General features: G+C 57.1%; 1 protein-coding gene across 3 annotated transcripts in view; it reads right to left on the minus strand.

Annotated features, from left to right (window-relative positions):
• Positions 1-15,687, minus strand: part of ZNF423 (zinc finger protein 423) — a 262,089-nt gene that overhangs the window by 43,376 nt on the left and 203,026 nt on the right. The window lies entirely within an intron of this gene.

A 15,687-nucleotide genomic window follows, 5' to 3' on the forward strand; every position in this document is an offset into this window, starting at 1 on the left:
CGATAAGTCGGTGTCCGTCTGTAAGCAGGAGGCTGGGCTTCTGCCTCAGAATTCCTACTTACGGTAGAACTACTCCTTACAACTTTCTCATTTCCGTTTCCTTTCCTTTTCACTTTTTGGAGTGTAACGCTTCTTCACAGACCCGTGTTGCATTGTTATTAAGAAAAGGCCAGAGGGGCAGCAGGAGGGGGCGGGTAGGAAAAAAAGCAGTTACCTTCACAGAGGTGTGCTCACTTTTCACGGTTCAAAATGGGGTCACGGGCACGAAGGTCTGAACCAGCCAACCAGACGGAAACACTCAGGTGGCCACATGTCCTGGAGCTGGGGCAGTGCCCCCACCCTCTGGCTCCCCACTGCTGGGGCCCCAGGGCTCTCAGCTCCGCCCAGGGAGTGGCCTGGGGTGGAGATGGTTCTGAGGGTCAGGGAAGGTGAGGGAGGCACCGGCCAGAGGCCCAGCCAGCCTGCATCCAGATGGCATGCCGCTGGTGCCGGGTTCAGGCGGGGTTTGGCATCAGCTGTGGCTCCCTGGGACTGGCCCTGGGCCCTGCACTTGTCCTCTTTCTCGGCGTCCGAAGGCCGAAGCACAGCTCCAGCAGGACAGCCAGCCTGCAGCACACACTGTGCACCGTGCGCCACTTCACACGGTTCCCTGGCTGACGCTCCCACCAACCCCTGTGCAGGGCGCTCGCTTACTCCCATTTTACAGATGAGGCAGCTGAGTCGGAGAAGGTGTCACTTGCCCAGGATCATCAGCTCAGCGAGGGAACCGCATTTATGAACCACAAGGCTTTGAAAAAGGTTTGCAGGTCACTTAACCTGGGCTCTTCCAAGTTTTAAAGAGCAAACTATAGCAAAAAAAAAAAAAAATGTACGCCATGACCCAGTCCACACTAATTCTCATGCATAAAACCAAAAAAGATGTTCCCGAAACTGCACCTGACGAAGTGTGAGGGCCTCGGGCGTTTCCATCCCACTGCCTGCTGGCTTGGTGGATGATGTCCTTTTCCATTCTGCTGCCCGTGACCGGCTAGGGGACTTCACGGTTTGCTAGGGGCTGGCAGCCGCCGTCTGAAAAGGCCAGCTGCCCCCACACCCTTCTTTCACAGAAGGAGTGCTGAGGCTCGGAGAGAGTTGGGACAACGGCCGGGGCTTCGTTCCTACCCTTCCACCCTTCTTCCTGTTCATGACTCCTTGACATTTTGGCCAAAGGGTTCTGCAACTAAGAAAACAGTGCCTCTGGGCTGTTCCAATTGTCACAGGCTTTTGACAACCCCGCCAACCATGAGCTGTCCCACCTAGTTTCTGGAGCCCTCAGGGCATCAGTGACTGGGAAACTGGACGTTGCTTTTGGTCAACATCTGGGAACACGCCTGCGCTGCCCTCCCCACCCAGTGCATCCTCTCACTTGGAGACGCACTCAGTTGCGGGGCGGGGGGGGGGGGGGGGGCGGGGCTTTTATTTTGATAGTTCAAGCAGCACCAACTCCAACAACTAGGAAAAACTAGGAAAACAAGCCCTCAGGGGGAACCTATGCAGTGACCAGTAGCTCTGCCCACGGGTACAGGCGGGGGTGCGGAGGTCCGAGGGAACAGGGGGCGGCCCGGATTCTGGGGCTGGGACAGACGGAATGGTGAGTGAGGAAGGCACCTGGAACAGCAAGGTGTTCAGGCAGGTGGACCAAAACAGGGGCCCCAGCTCTGGCCAGGACATGAGGCATGGCCAGCAGCACCTGCACCCCGAAGCTGCGGTTCTCTTTTAGGGGTCACATTATGTTTTTTTTTTAAATAATTACTTTCCAATACATTTTTTAAAAAGCAAGAAATTTGATAGAGACTCTGGGTTTGGGCCTTCTCTAGAAAACCCAGAACATTTGCACTCCGCCAGCTGCAGCCCCTGGGAAGGGCACGGCTCAGCCGGGAGAGCGCGGCTCGCTGTCTCTCACACGGCCTGCTCCGCTTGCTCTTGTTAAGGCTGGCCTCTGGGGACACAGAGTGGGTGACCCTGGAACTATAGGGCAAAGGAGACCAGGGTTTCAGCTCTCCTCGCCCCCCACCGACTCACTGTATGACCTCGGGCAGGTCCCAGCCCCTCTCTGAGCTTCAGCAAAAAAACTGTGCAATGAAGGGGTAGAAATACATCGGGTGCCCCCAGGACGAGACCTCAGGCCCCTTCCCTGTGGTGAGTGGGCCAGCTGTGGTTTCCAGGTGGGAGGATGGGTGGGGGACAGTGTGGCCCGCTGTCCCCGAGGCTGTGCCGGGGTGCCAGTGCTAGCCCTCGGCAGCTCCACGTGAAGAGTGTGTCACAGATTGGAGATATTAGGAATGACAGTACATTATTACTGCAGCAGGGAAATCTCAGGAGTCTTAGAGGTAGGCTTTCAAAATCCTCAGCCAAAAAATCAATAGTAATGCCCAAGAATTTATAAAAGAAGCACGCCAGTCTGCATTTGAGAAGACACACTGGCAGTTGCTGCCTAAGCCGAAGGGACAAGTGTGACATTCCGGAAGGGTGGGAGGTGGAGTGGAAACCATGTGGCAAGGTCCCGGGTGATGAGGCTATGTCCACAGCCCCTGGTACACGCTCACTCTGGGGCCTGGCCGGGGTCCTGAGGGTGCCCTCTGACCCCTCCAGCAGAGGACAGGGATGCTGTAGACTCCCCTCCCCAGCCACTCCTGGACCCTCTCCACCCTCGACCCTATGTTTCTGGAGCAAGCGGGAACAGACTGGAGGTCCAGGCCTCGGACATCAAAACAAGCGCTTCAGAGATTATCTGGCAGTTTTAAAAGTCTTTTCGTAGAAGACTGTCTTTCACAGGTACGGGGCTCCCCAGTTTATGAAATGCTTTTGCAATTTTTTGATTGATGTTCATAAGAGGAAGGGAAAGATTCCCCACATGACAGGAAACCAAAGCCCGCCCCCCAGATTGATGTGATCGGACCAAAGACATGTACCAAATCTGGGGCAGGCACTGATCCTACTTCCGGTGCCTCGTCCCTTTCTGGGACTCCTGTCCCTGAGTTTGTACGGACCTGTCATCCTGCGAGAGCACCCGAGACATCCTACCGGAATCGCGAGCACGCAGGAGACAGGTCCCTGCAGACCCTGGCCCCAGGGTTTCAGCGAATGGACAAGGGCTCTGAAGGCTCTTCCCCAATCCCAGGCCCCTCAGACAGGAGGCCGGTCACAGCACTGCCCCTCCACCGCAAGGGGGCAACTGCTTGGACACAACTGCTCTACCCGAGGGGGGGGCAGGACCCACACCGCTGCCCCCTCCACACCCGCCCTGATGGCCATGCCTGCTCATACCCTCTAACAGCGACCAAGCTCAGAGACCCCCAAATCCCAGTGATGTCCCGAACAGGCTGGCTGGACACCCTCTCCCCACCTTGTCCTGTCTGAACGACTTGGATTTGAATGGGAGCTCTGAGTGCTAAGTATCAACCAGGCAGCTGCTGGGGTGAAGCCAGGTGTCCCAAGGACACTCTGCTTTAATTCCCATCCTAGAATGGCCCGTGGATTGTAAACAGGTGGGTGGATGGAGAGATGGTGGACAGGCAGATGGACAGAGAGTGGGTGGACGTTTAGATGGATGGTAGGTAGACTGATGTATGAGTGGGTGGTGGATGATGGGTAGATGGAGGGATGATAATGAATGGGCACATGAATGAATGGATGGATAGAAGGATGAATGGATGGACAGAAGGATGGATAGATGGATTCATGGGTAATGAATGGGTAGGTGACTGAATGGATGGATAGAAGGATGAATAGATAATGGATGGATGGATGATGAATGAGTACAAGGATGGACGGACAGATGGATGGATGGATGAGGACACATGTTGGACGGGGCAGGGATGGACGGCGGGGAGGGTGAATGAGTGGCACATGTGTTGCTGTCACGTGGATAAAAGCCACGCACTGGCCCAGGCCTGCCCCTTCCCTTCCTTCGCTGCCCCAGTACCAGAATGTAAACACGCAGATGACTGGAAAGGCCGCTTCTCTCAAAACTAAAACCAAAGGAGAGCCACAGGCCGGCTTCCCCCTCGTCTCGCCTACCAATCTTCAACCCACCCACCCGAGGGCTCCGTCTCCAAGTCCTCGGGCCCTTGGCATCTCCCTGTTCCTTGGAGCTCTCCAGTTATAGGGGGTGGGGGACTACAAGGTCATCAGGGAGAAGGTGAGCCACGGCCAGAGGCAGGGCTGTCAGTTCCTCTTGCTCAGAACTTGGTACCACACTGAAGACTGGCTTGGGTTTGGTCCACTTCCAAATACCCCCTGAGGCCCTTCTCGCCCTCGGTGTCACCTCTTCTCCCCTCCAGAGTCAGACACCCCTCCTTAGTGCCCCAGACACCTCCTTCTACTCTGGCAGCTCGGGCAGGGATACCATAGTTGTCCCTCCCCACCGGTACACGTGAGAGTGGAGATTTCGCCATCAACTCTGAGACCCCACCACCCTCAGCTCAGGACCCTGCTCATTTATTGAGGAGGCCTCAATGAATATCGTGCCGTGGATCCCAACGTCTCACAGTCTGACTTCCCCTGGACTCCACACCCCACCTCCCTCCTGGCCACAGGCCCACAGGGAGTCTGGCCATCGGGCCGCCCGACCCGCCACCTGCAGTAACCTCTTCATCCACAAGAGAGCGCAGTGTCCCGGAGTGCGACACCAGTTCTTTTGTAAATGCCTGGTGTACTTACAGAACACTGTATAACTCAAAAATTATAATTAAAATGTCTTAGCTCCTGTATTTATAGTAACGTTTAAACTACCGTGCTTTCTTGAAGTCAGTCATTTACTCACGAACAGCACACTTTATGGTGAACAGATCTCTGAAACAGTACCGCGGGGATCTAGCCCAGGCCCATGTAACTCAATATATGTCAACAGCTGTAAAAATATTGGTGGGAGAAGGCAGGAAAGCAAGCCGTGAGCTCAGATCAAGTGCCCTGTCTCTCACGCCGGACTGTCTTCAGCGGCTCCCCCTCCTCTTCCAAATAATTGGGCCGTTTGGGTGGCCGTGGTCACACAGGGCGGGCCCCCGTTTGAGGCTGGATGATCAAAAAGGTTATAAATGAAAATGATCTGGATGCCGGCGGCCTGGAGAGTGACCAGGGCGAGCGGGGTGGCAGAAGGGCCTGTTCTAATCTTACCAACTGCACGCTGCCTTCGGAGAGCGCTCCTAGGGCGCCAGCAGCGTCCTGGGATGAGCCACAGTAAATTCCGCCTAATCCCCTCTGCATACAAATAAGCCCCCGGCAGGAGGGACAGAGCAGGCACCAGTGCCCAGAGCCCGGGCCTCCTCCTGGGGTTGCCTGTGTTCGCTGAACAAGCAATCGAAGACAGAGGAGACGGCAGCAGGCTGGGCAGTAGCAGACAGAAGGTGGGGACAAGCGTGCCAGGGCGGGGCTCTGACCCTTGACCCTCCAGCCTGGCAGTGGGCACATGGGCTTGGGTGGCCGAGGGTGGCATGGCCGGGGGCTGGGCCTGATGAGGGAATGGGATATTCATCAGTGGGGGGCAGCGGGGGGCACCCCTGCTCCCAGGCGGGCAGGGTTATAAGGCGATGGGGGCACTGGGTGAGTGGGCACCTAATCCTTCCAAAGGCATAGCCGCAGATTCACCGAGATGCAGCCGCTCAGGGACCAGAAGGGGCATTCGGTGTCAGAAGGGTTCCCTCTCACCCACCGGGCGGTGTTCCGGGGAAGGGCCAGGAGGGAGGACGTTCCATCCTGAAGTCCCCCTAATTCCAGCTCTCACTGCTACCAGACAGGTCGGGGGCTCTCTTGAATTAATTACGTAAGTCAGGGGCCCGACGCTAGACTTCAGGGAAGGGCCCTGGGGCTGGGCGCTGGGGCCCCAAGCAGGAGAGGTATGACTCCACAGGAGCCAACCTCGAATGGGCAACAGCCCAGAGAGAAGAAGAATGTGCACCCGTCACAGAGAAGCAAACGGCCCCCAGGAGCAAGTTACAGTGTTACGCTGCAGGGTGAGGGTTCCTAACCCAGCTTTGCCTTCCGTAACGTGGAAGCAAAGACTGTTTCTGAAGCCAATTCCGGGCCCCAGCTCTCTGGGACGGGTGCTTGTACCTGAGCTCTCGGACGGTGTTCGCAGGACCCAGAGCCTGCAGTCATGGGCAAAGTCACGGCCGCCCTGCATGCGACCCTCACAATCTCTCTTGCGTGGGGCGGGGGGGGGGGGCGGGCGATTTAAACGAGTTAATACACAGGAACCATGTCAGGCCCTCAACAAGTACTAACCAGAGTGGTGATGTGCACGCCGGGGGGAGGCGGTCCCATGGCACAGAAACAGTCCGTGGGCAGGGGCCCTGGGTCACTTCCCACCTCGGGGGACCCAAAGCGGAGCAGGCCCAGAAGTGGCTGCGGGGACACACGCCCTTTAAAGCTCAACAGCCAACCCCGCCACCCGATCCAGGTAGGTGCCTGATCTTACCTAACACCTCGGAGTGAGCACCTGCCCAGTTCCCCCTGGGTCTCACATGCTCGCACGTACCTTCCAGTGAGGATCAGCGGGGGCTGCACATTTTAAGGCCCCAATTAGGCTCAGTGTGCGTTTGACAACCTTTCCACCTCCAGAAGACATTTATTTTTACAGCACTCTCCAGCTGAGAAATGACTAGGTTCCTGCCCTTCCCCGAGTCGTCCTGGCGTCGGGAGGCACCGAGGTGCACCTGGGAGTGAGGAGGGGGCACCCGCTTGGCAAGGCCGAGCCGTGGTGGTCATCCCCGTGGGTGTCAGAGGTGGGGACGGTCCAAGGCACGGCCCAGTCCTGAGCTCCCAGGGTGCCCCCAAGATGGGTAATTCTGCAGGGCTGAGCGTACACTTTGCATCCTCCCCTGTGCCCCTCAGCTCCTAAGCGTCCCTCTGAGAGGCAGGTGTGGGTGTAGTGGGGGGTGCTTTCGTTCTCACAGACAGGGAAACTGAGGCCAGAGAGGTCAATGACCTTACTGCGGCCTCACTACGCAGAGGACCATGGCCAGAACGCCACGCCTGCGGAGCCTCCCTTCCCACTCTGCTCCTCCCCACGCGGTGTGCATGGTCACACGGCCACACGCTGTGACAGGTCAGCTGAGAAAACTAGCCCAGGTGGGGAGGGAGCCGCTGAGCTGAGGAATTGGCGGGGGCAGGGCAGAGCACGGAAATAAAGACACAGGAAAAGCCAAGGCTTCCTTGGTAATGAGGGATGGTGGGCGCAAGCACCAGCCGGGCTCCAGTGGCCGGAGGGTCCCCGCCCCCGTCTGGCTAAGAGGCTCCGTGGACTTCCTCATCAGGCTTGACCTGCTGCAGAAAAGCCTCCACCCCAGCCCACGTCAGCACCGCTGACTTCTCGCCCTTCCCAGAGAGCACACGCCTTCCCCTGCAGAAAACGTGAGGACACACATCCTCGGCAAGGAGAGGATGGCGACCAGAGGCACCTCCCCGGGCTGGCACATCATGACCCCACGCTCTGCTGACCTTTGCCGACCCCATCATCTGTGCTTCTGAACCAAGGCCTCCCTTCTGCAGTGACGCCAGGGACCGCAGAGTGCCTCCTGCACTCACATCTTCAAACAAAGGTAAGTGACACCAAGCCCCCCACCCTGGAGGTGACCTCATGGGCACTCCCCCAACCAAGAGAGTGTGGCTGCCTACGGATTCACCAAGGGTACACCCATGACATCACTGTCAGCCTATGGCCTCTGGCCCCCTAAGGGTTACGATGGCTTTGCCTGGGTGAAAGGGGTCCCCAGCAGCAGCCTGGTGCCCGGGTACCGAGCAGGACACAGGCTCTGGGGGGCTTTGTCTGCACCTCTGACTCTGCTATCTCACAAGCAGCAGCCTGGCGATTAGTGAAGCAGCCATAGCATCGAAGCCGGTGACAAGTGCCACGGTGGTGACAGTGATGAGAGCCGTCACCCGGAGCCGTGGAGCCTGCTTCTCGCTCCCCCACTGGAGTCCCCCACATAGGCTGGCGCTCTGAACATTTTAGGGCAACTTGGCCTATCATTTCCGTGCATCCTCACTGCCTGGACAGATTAAACCCAGGCCTCAAGTGGCTCTCCCAGTTGACAATTTTTCTTTCAAAAAGGCAGAAGTGCTGTGAGCCAAGTTCTTGCCGCCGAATTCCTGGACACAGCTTCCGACGATTCCAATCAGCCGGCTCGGCAGTGGGGCTGGGATTTCAAGCTTGCCACAGTATGAAGTCCGGTTTGGGCTACATTCCCTTCCCTCTCGCAGTGTGATGGAGGCTTCCCCGCCAAATCAAAAGGCTCACTGTCAAGCTTCCGTTTGGTCTGGGCGCGCTCGATCACGTGAGCGGCGGTGGGAAGGAATATGAATGTGGCGCCGGCTCTACCATGGGGCCTCCAGGCCTCGTCCAAGCCATCCAGGGACCTTATGAAAGTGGAGCAGAACTCTTTTCATGTATATTCCAACTGCTGAAACCCCCGCGACGCACCAGTGTGCAAACGTGGGGGAGAAACGAACAATGGCTGGGTAAAAACCAAGGCAAGTCCACCGCGCACGGACGGCGCACCCGTGCGGCAGACGCTGGGGAGGCCAGGCCCGAGCCTGGCCTCCTCCCCACCGTCTCTTTCCCTCCGAGCTTTTTTTCCTTTCGCACTGGGAATTTAATGAACATCAACTCATCACGTTTCCCGGGGAGGAGGCTGGCTCTCTAATGGGCATAAAACACATGCGCCAAGTCCCCAAAGGGGGCGGATGCTTGGGGGACACCGCACAGAGGGCGCTCAGGGCCCCGCGAGAGGCAGGAGATTTACGTCTCCTTTCTTTTCTCTCCCTGAACCACGGACAAAACAAGGACGTGCACACAGACAAAGTAGCGGTTTGCTGGAGGCGATGGGATGGGCTTCTTTCCTAGCCCCATGTGCGGGGGCGTGGGGAGGGGGGGCTCAAAATCAGCAGTGGGGGTATTGACACCATGGAAATTGGTAAACGCTACAAATTGGATTTTTTTTTTGGTAGAAAGATGGTTGTTAAATATTTACCAGCACATGATATGACTCTGTGTGTGCATGCATGGAGATACATAGATACATATACATATTTTATAGACACACACACAGACATTACATGCACACATTATTCACATTTGTACGTTCCCCCAAATTCATAACTTCTCTTTAAATGTTCTTTGAAAGCAACACTAGAACCAGGGATCCAAGGGACTCCGCATGCTTTTATAATAAAAAAGAAAGAAAAACCAACCCGTTCTCCCCAAATATAATAGCAGTAGCTAAATTGATTCCTTTTTTTTTTTTTTTTTTTTTTGGCCAGGCATTAACTTTCTCCTATTACCGCAAATTTGCTGCACAGGTATTTTCTTCCATTGCCAGAATTAAACACACTTCTAATTTCTCACTTCAGGTGCATGAAGTGCGGTATAGGGCACAAATGAATAATTTTATTGATAATAAATTTAATAATCCATGCAGCACTCGCTGAAAATGGACGTGTTCTGGTTGTATTCATTCTTCCTCCTAATTTGAAGACCGCAGGGTCGCAGCGGCCCCGCGTGCTGAGCCCCTGGTAATTGCGGGCTATTTTCTACCGGTTTGAGGCTCGATTGGCAATTCAGGCCCATGCTCTGCTTTATGTGGACAAATTACAATAACCAGTTTATCAGATTAGTGCTTTTATTAATTTAAGAGACTATACAGCATTGGTGAGTGGCTTCTATCTCCTGCAGACACGAGCTGCCCTCCCAGCCCCGTGGTGGGGTGCGAGAAACCGGCTAGAGAACACCTCGCTGAAGGAAATGTTCCTACGTGCTCGCCCCAAACCGGGCAACCCAAACATTGCTGGGTAGGTGGGCTCACCGAGGTGGAGAGGGGGGAAAGCAAGGAAAACAAGCCAAGAATCGTTGGTTGGTTTTGAACTTGCTTGGGAAGGGTAATGAATTTGGTCACGAGTTTTGACATCGGACAGACCTGACCTTGGTCCCAGCCAAGCCACCGAGATCCATGTGACCCTTCAGCAAGTCAACTCCGTGACCTCGGTTTCCTCATCCATAAAATGCAGGCAAAATAACACCTGCCCCTCAGGCCTCGGGAGGGTGGGGGAGACAACGTCTGTCAGTGCTTGGCACCTGGGAAGCGCCCAATGGGTGCAGCTCTCAGCCCTTCTTGGACCTCTGCCCTGAAGGGGAAGTCAACACGGCGTTCGTGTTGGGGACAACTGTCAGAAATGGACAGAGTCTGGAAACTGGGTCCAAGAAAACTGTCGACGATTGTAGTGGCAACCTAGGGGTGAGCGTCTCGTCACGGGAGGCATTCAAGGAAAGCTGAGCATTTGTGGAAAAGACTTGCGAATGGATTCTAGGGTCAGACTAGTTGACTTGAGGTTCCAAGAGTTTGGTCCAACTATTCGAGATGAAGGAAGACCTTGACCTGATTGCTTACACTCGTTGGGTGCAGGCAGCCAGGAAGGGAAGCAGCCAGGACTCAGAGGTGGGAGGTCTGCCTTCCCCGAGCTGGGTCCCCACCCTCTGCACCTGTCCTCGCCACTCCCATCCCTAGCCGCGGACCAGGGTGCACCAGGCCAATGGCATGGGCTTGCACCCCGCACTCACCCTCCCCCCAGCAAGGCCAGCTCAGGGATCCATGCAGACACATGAGCCTCACTACTTGTCAGGAAAGAAGCTGCCATCTCCACATGTGCTCGGGAGCCTTGAGTTGTGGTGCCTACAAGCTGAGCTCAGGTCCCACCATCAGATGGGCAGAGAGCTCGAGCGACACCAGCAGCGTCTCCCAGCCACCTCCTCGCCTGAGTTTTGCTGCCTCAACAGTCGAGAGCAACTGCCATTTACAGGAGACACCACCCCCTCAAGGCTGACGGGACGCCCGAAGCAGGGCACCCGGCTGCTTGTCAGACGGAGGAGGAGGAGGACGGCGCGCAGGTGTGCCTCACGCACGCATGGACCCGAGTCACGAGCATGTATTACACTGTTTCTCATCACAAAGGCAGTGATGGCGGGGTCAGGTTTATTCTGATTTTCTCTGTCAAGACTCATCTGGTCCTTCTAGTGAGAAGCATTTTGCTTTTTGCAAAATAAGGACACAACAACAAAAAAAAAGGAGTAAGGAGGAAAGGAGGAAGGAAGGAAGGAAGGAAGGAAGGAAGGAAGGAAGGAAGGGACATACTCATTTCTCCCTCGGCATTCGGACCTTCCTAAGAATGGTGTGTCTACATGGGCTCTCAAGTGGTCAAGTGGCATCTGTGACAAGGGACAGTGTACCCCTCCAGCCCTTTCTTAGCACGAGAGGAAAAGACATCCCTTAAAAGACTCAAAACCCAAGGGATCTCGGTACCACAGCCGGGAGCAGACCAAGGTTGGTGGCAGCACGCGACAGGGACCACAAGTTTCCCTGGGCAGCCCCCAAGTCCGAGAGCCACCTTGCCAGCGCACCAGGGAGCTGTGGGCACGGCACAGCGGCACTGAGCAATGGGGCCCTTGGGACACAATGCGGACACATCTGCCTGTCTCTCCCATTCACCCCATTCCCCAGCCGGTCATCTGGGGTGAGAGGCTGGGGGCCGTGCCCGCCACGGGGCCACGCGGGCGGCAGCCTCGTTGTTCCCAACCCCGCGAGCCACGGGTCTGCATGCAGCTCCTGGTCCTGGCGGGCACCCCACCGATCCCCACCTCCTCGTGTCTTCTACATCCCCGGCATCCTTCCGGGCCCTCTCCCCCTCTCCTGACGAACAGCCGGCCTCCTCATTTAGAAAGCTAACTTTTCTCCGAGTTCCATCCCGTTCTTGAGGTTTCGGTTGGAAACTTGGCCTGGATGACAGCTGTGTGGGCCTCTCCCCGGCTCGGCCCAGCGGGCGTTCTAATACACTTCATTCTGGGGCTGGTTGCTGCTTTTAATCTATCAGCACGGCGCCGCAGCTGCTGTAAGCTAGCTGAAAATTGTCTGCAGACGGGGCGAACCGTTGGTAACCCTTTTCAGTGCGAACGAGCACACTTCTGCGGAACCGCCACCCTGCTTACCTGGGCCTGGCACACGGACAGACGGGCATGCAGTCCAGAGTGGCGAGACCGTCCCATGCACAAGGAGGGTCCCTGCCCGAAAATCCGGGAAACTTCCGGAGCCTGAACTCACTATGGGCTTGGAAATTCTACCCTCCCGACTCAGCTCCTCCAGGGCCTTGCCCGAAGCCCAGGCCACTGTGACTAGAACTCGGCCCCAGGGCCCCCAGCGCTGGAGCTCAATTGGATTCTCAGCGAGAAGAGGGCTTTTCTCGCCCAGGGAGCAGGCTCGGCCCTCCCAGGGCTGCCATCCCCAGCCCCAAGGAGGGCCTGGCTCAGGGCAATGCCACCAGAAGCTCCAATCTGCTGGTGCCACCAACTGTAAAGGGTCTCCAGTCACCCACTCGACAGCAGACCCAGCAGGGGGCCCACAGACTTGGTGCAGGGGGTGGGGGTGGGGCTGCCATACTTGCCAAATATGAGAAGTTAGAGTTCTTACAAAATACCAGCACCTTCAGGCATTACAAGTTTAAATGTCAGTAGGAAAAGAGAAAAAAGGGAGAAAAAAGAGGAAAATTTAAAAACAAAGGAAAGGGTAGGGAGAGGGAAGAAAGGGAGTGGAAGAGAGGAGGAAGGGACCATGGGGAGCGGAGGGGCAGGTGACAAGGCAGGTGCTCCCAGCGGAAGCACCACCCACGCAGCCCAGTCTGTCTCTGCAGACCCCTCGGTGGTCAGTGGGGGGAGGCCTGGCCTCTCCCTGTCTCTCTCCACTTTTAGGGGAGATGCTCTGAGGGGAAGGCCACCTCATAGCCCGGACATCCATCATCAAGGGGACGACTCCCGGCTTCTCCTCCGGCCGTGGAGACCCCAGACAGCGTGCACAGCCTTGTCCACTCCCTAGAGCAGGTGCAGAGAGAGGCCCTCCTGTCTGCCACCCGAGGAGGGTGCGAGAGCCCTCTCTCACCACTCACCAGCCAGTAGGTCTCTGTTGACACAGCAGCACCCACAGGAGCTGGGGCCACCCAGCCAGGGCAGGCCCCACACCCTGTTCCTGGAGCAGATGGGTGCAGCTGAGCCGGCCCCCCGGTCCAGCCCCAGCACTGGATCGGGGAGGAGGAGCCGCTACCGACAACCCAGCTCAGAGAAGGGGAAGGGGGGAGGTGAGGGGAGACCCACCTCCCCAAATCCGTCCAACTCCAAACCCCGTCTTCCCTCAGAAGTGATACGGCAGCAGCTGTATCTCTTTCATTTGAGTAATTATCATATAATTAAGTGCATGAATTACAAGAGAGCCAAGGCATTAAATTAAAATATTTAATGCTTGTAAATCTGAAAATGATTACTGTGCTGATGTGCAGCCAGTGAGAAGTGAGGCTCGCAGCTCAGCAGCCAGCACGGGGAGCGGGTGGCAGGGGCCAAGCTCTGCCTGGGGGCGGGCAGGGAGGGTGTGGGGGGGCAGGCAGCAAAAGGGCGGCCGGTCCGAACACCTTCCCAGTCTGCATACCTTCCTGTGGAGAGAGGTGTGGGCCCTGCACAGAGGGCCACGTGTCTGAGACCCCAGCTGCAAGGGGGGAACGGACAGTAGGGACAACCAGTTCACTGGGGAACCTGGCAGGGTGTTTCCGAGGCCCCAGGACAGAAAGGAACAGGGCCAAGGCTGATGACACCATGCACGGGCACCTTTACACCCTTTGGAAAGTGTTCCTGTGCCATGTGGACAAATGAGGAAACCGAGGCCCAGAAGGACAGGAGACTTGCCCGAGATCACGCAGCAGGTCGAAGCAGGGCTGGGCCCAGGGCCAAGGCCTCCAACAACCTGTGCTTCCGTACCTGGGAAGCAGATGAGCGAGCTCACCTGGCTTGGGCTGGCTTTGATGTGACCCCAGATAGCACTGGCTGATCTTTTCATTTCCCAACCCAACCCGGATCCCTCTGGTGACGAAAATGAGGTACACAGGTCCCCCGTGATGCTGACAAATCATTCCACAAAGCAGGAGCAGGGGAGGCCTGGCTTCGCGCAGGAAACGCCATGCACTGTCCAGGCAGAGGCAGGCCACACAGCTGCCGGCGGCGTTCAGAGGGACACGGGGTGCGCGGGGGCCCACGGGGAGCCAGGCCACCGCTGGCCTGGAGCAAAAGCTCCCGTGCCGGTCCCCGAATGTTCTCAATAGGGACCGCCAGGGAGGGCACAAAGAGTGGACGTCCAGTCCGGACACAGGAAAATCAAGTTCATGGGACATCGGGGGACTGGAGAGGGCAAGGGGCCCTAGGCCCACGTGGGCTCCACCGGAGTTCATCATTTCTGGGTTCGAAGACCCCTCTTGCCCTGGAGCCCCCGTCTGTGGGTGGCCAGCTTCTGACGGCTCACTTGTCTGCTGTTGCACAAAGCAAGCGGCCTTTAGGTCCCTGAAGTGAACTTGGTTTTAGCCCTGCTGGCTTCTATTGCCCCTTCTCCTCCGAACGACAACCTAGAGGTCCTTCGGAAAACCCCCAGGCCCCATGCTCTAGGTGAGCATGTGGCTCAGACCTGGCCAATCAGCATAGTCCATGCTCTTGGATAAAGCAATTGGTTCAGGGATGAACACGTGACCCAGGCCTGGCCAATCAGATGGTGCATAAGAGACCCTTGCACCTGGGATTGTTGAGCTAATGAGACAAGAGCCTGGAGGGACAGCAGCTATTTTTCCCTCCACCGAGGGGGGGGTGGTGCTGTCCTGACGGCGGGCCCATCTGGGCCTTGAGAACACCCTGTTTCAGGCCCAGGGAGCCCATTCCCTTGGCCCTTTAAGCCAGTCTGAGGCAGGGTTCAGGTTCAGGCTCGGGTTAGGTTACTCCAAAAGGCCTGAAAACTGTGGTCCTTGTAAACCTTTGGTTCCCCCGGGTTAGGGATTCATCCCTCGCTGTCTATCTGTCTGTCTCTCTATCTCCCTCCATCCCGCCTCCCCCTGCTCTCCTGCCCTACAGTAGCGAATGCAGCGTGGTCCAACCAAACACATAAATGAATGACGAGGCCCCCTGCTCAGGCAGGTCTTTTGGGTCCGACCAGGGGCCCCAGTCACGCCCTACTCACTCCTGTCTCTGGCAGCCTCTCCTGAGCACCAAGAGCGGGTGTTGGATGTTCCTCCGCTTGAGCCACCAGGGGCCACAGGCCCATTGTCCCAAAACACACAGGGAGCTCCTTGAAGGTAGGGACCTCATCACAACCTCCTGCTGTCACCCCCACAGCTGGTCACAGAGCTTTCCACCCCATGTTCGTTCCCCATGTCCCCCGTCTGAAATGGCTCCTTCATCCCTCCCTCCCTCCCTTCCCTCTCCCTCCCTTCCTTCCTTAGGGAGTCAGACCCGCCAGCCCCCTGTAGAACTATTCCCAGAACACCATCCCTCTGAAGACACAGCTCCCCAGGAATCATGTGCCCCCCAGCAGGCACCCACTGCTGTCCCCCTCCTCCGCCAGCACCCCCTTCGGGCCACCCCCTGTTCTTGTCTATATGACAACAGCCTCCCGGCCAGGGTCCTATCTTCCGGGGAGTGTGAACCTGCCCTGAATGAGCCTTTTAGGGCTGCCCTGGAGAAGGGGGCTGCTGAGGGTCAGACTGCTCCATGGGACCACCACAGAGACACCCCAAGACCTGGGGACAATGCAGCGAGACCACAAAGGGGGCCGCACAGAGCAGGCACCCGGTAAGGGGCAGGTT

The sequence above is a fragment of the Desmodus rotundus genome, chromosome 12 (genome assembly GCF_022682495.2).
Source record: "Desmodus rotundus isolate HL8 chromosome 12, HLdesRot8A.1, whole genome shotgun sequence".
In the NCBI taxonomy this organism is placed as follows: Eukaryota; Metazoa; Chordata; class Mammalia; order Chiroptera; family Phyllostomidae; genus Desmodus; species Desmodus rotundus.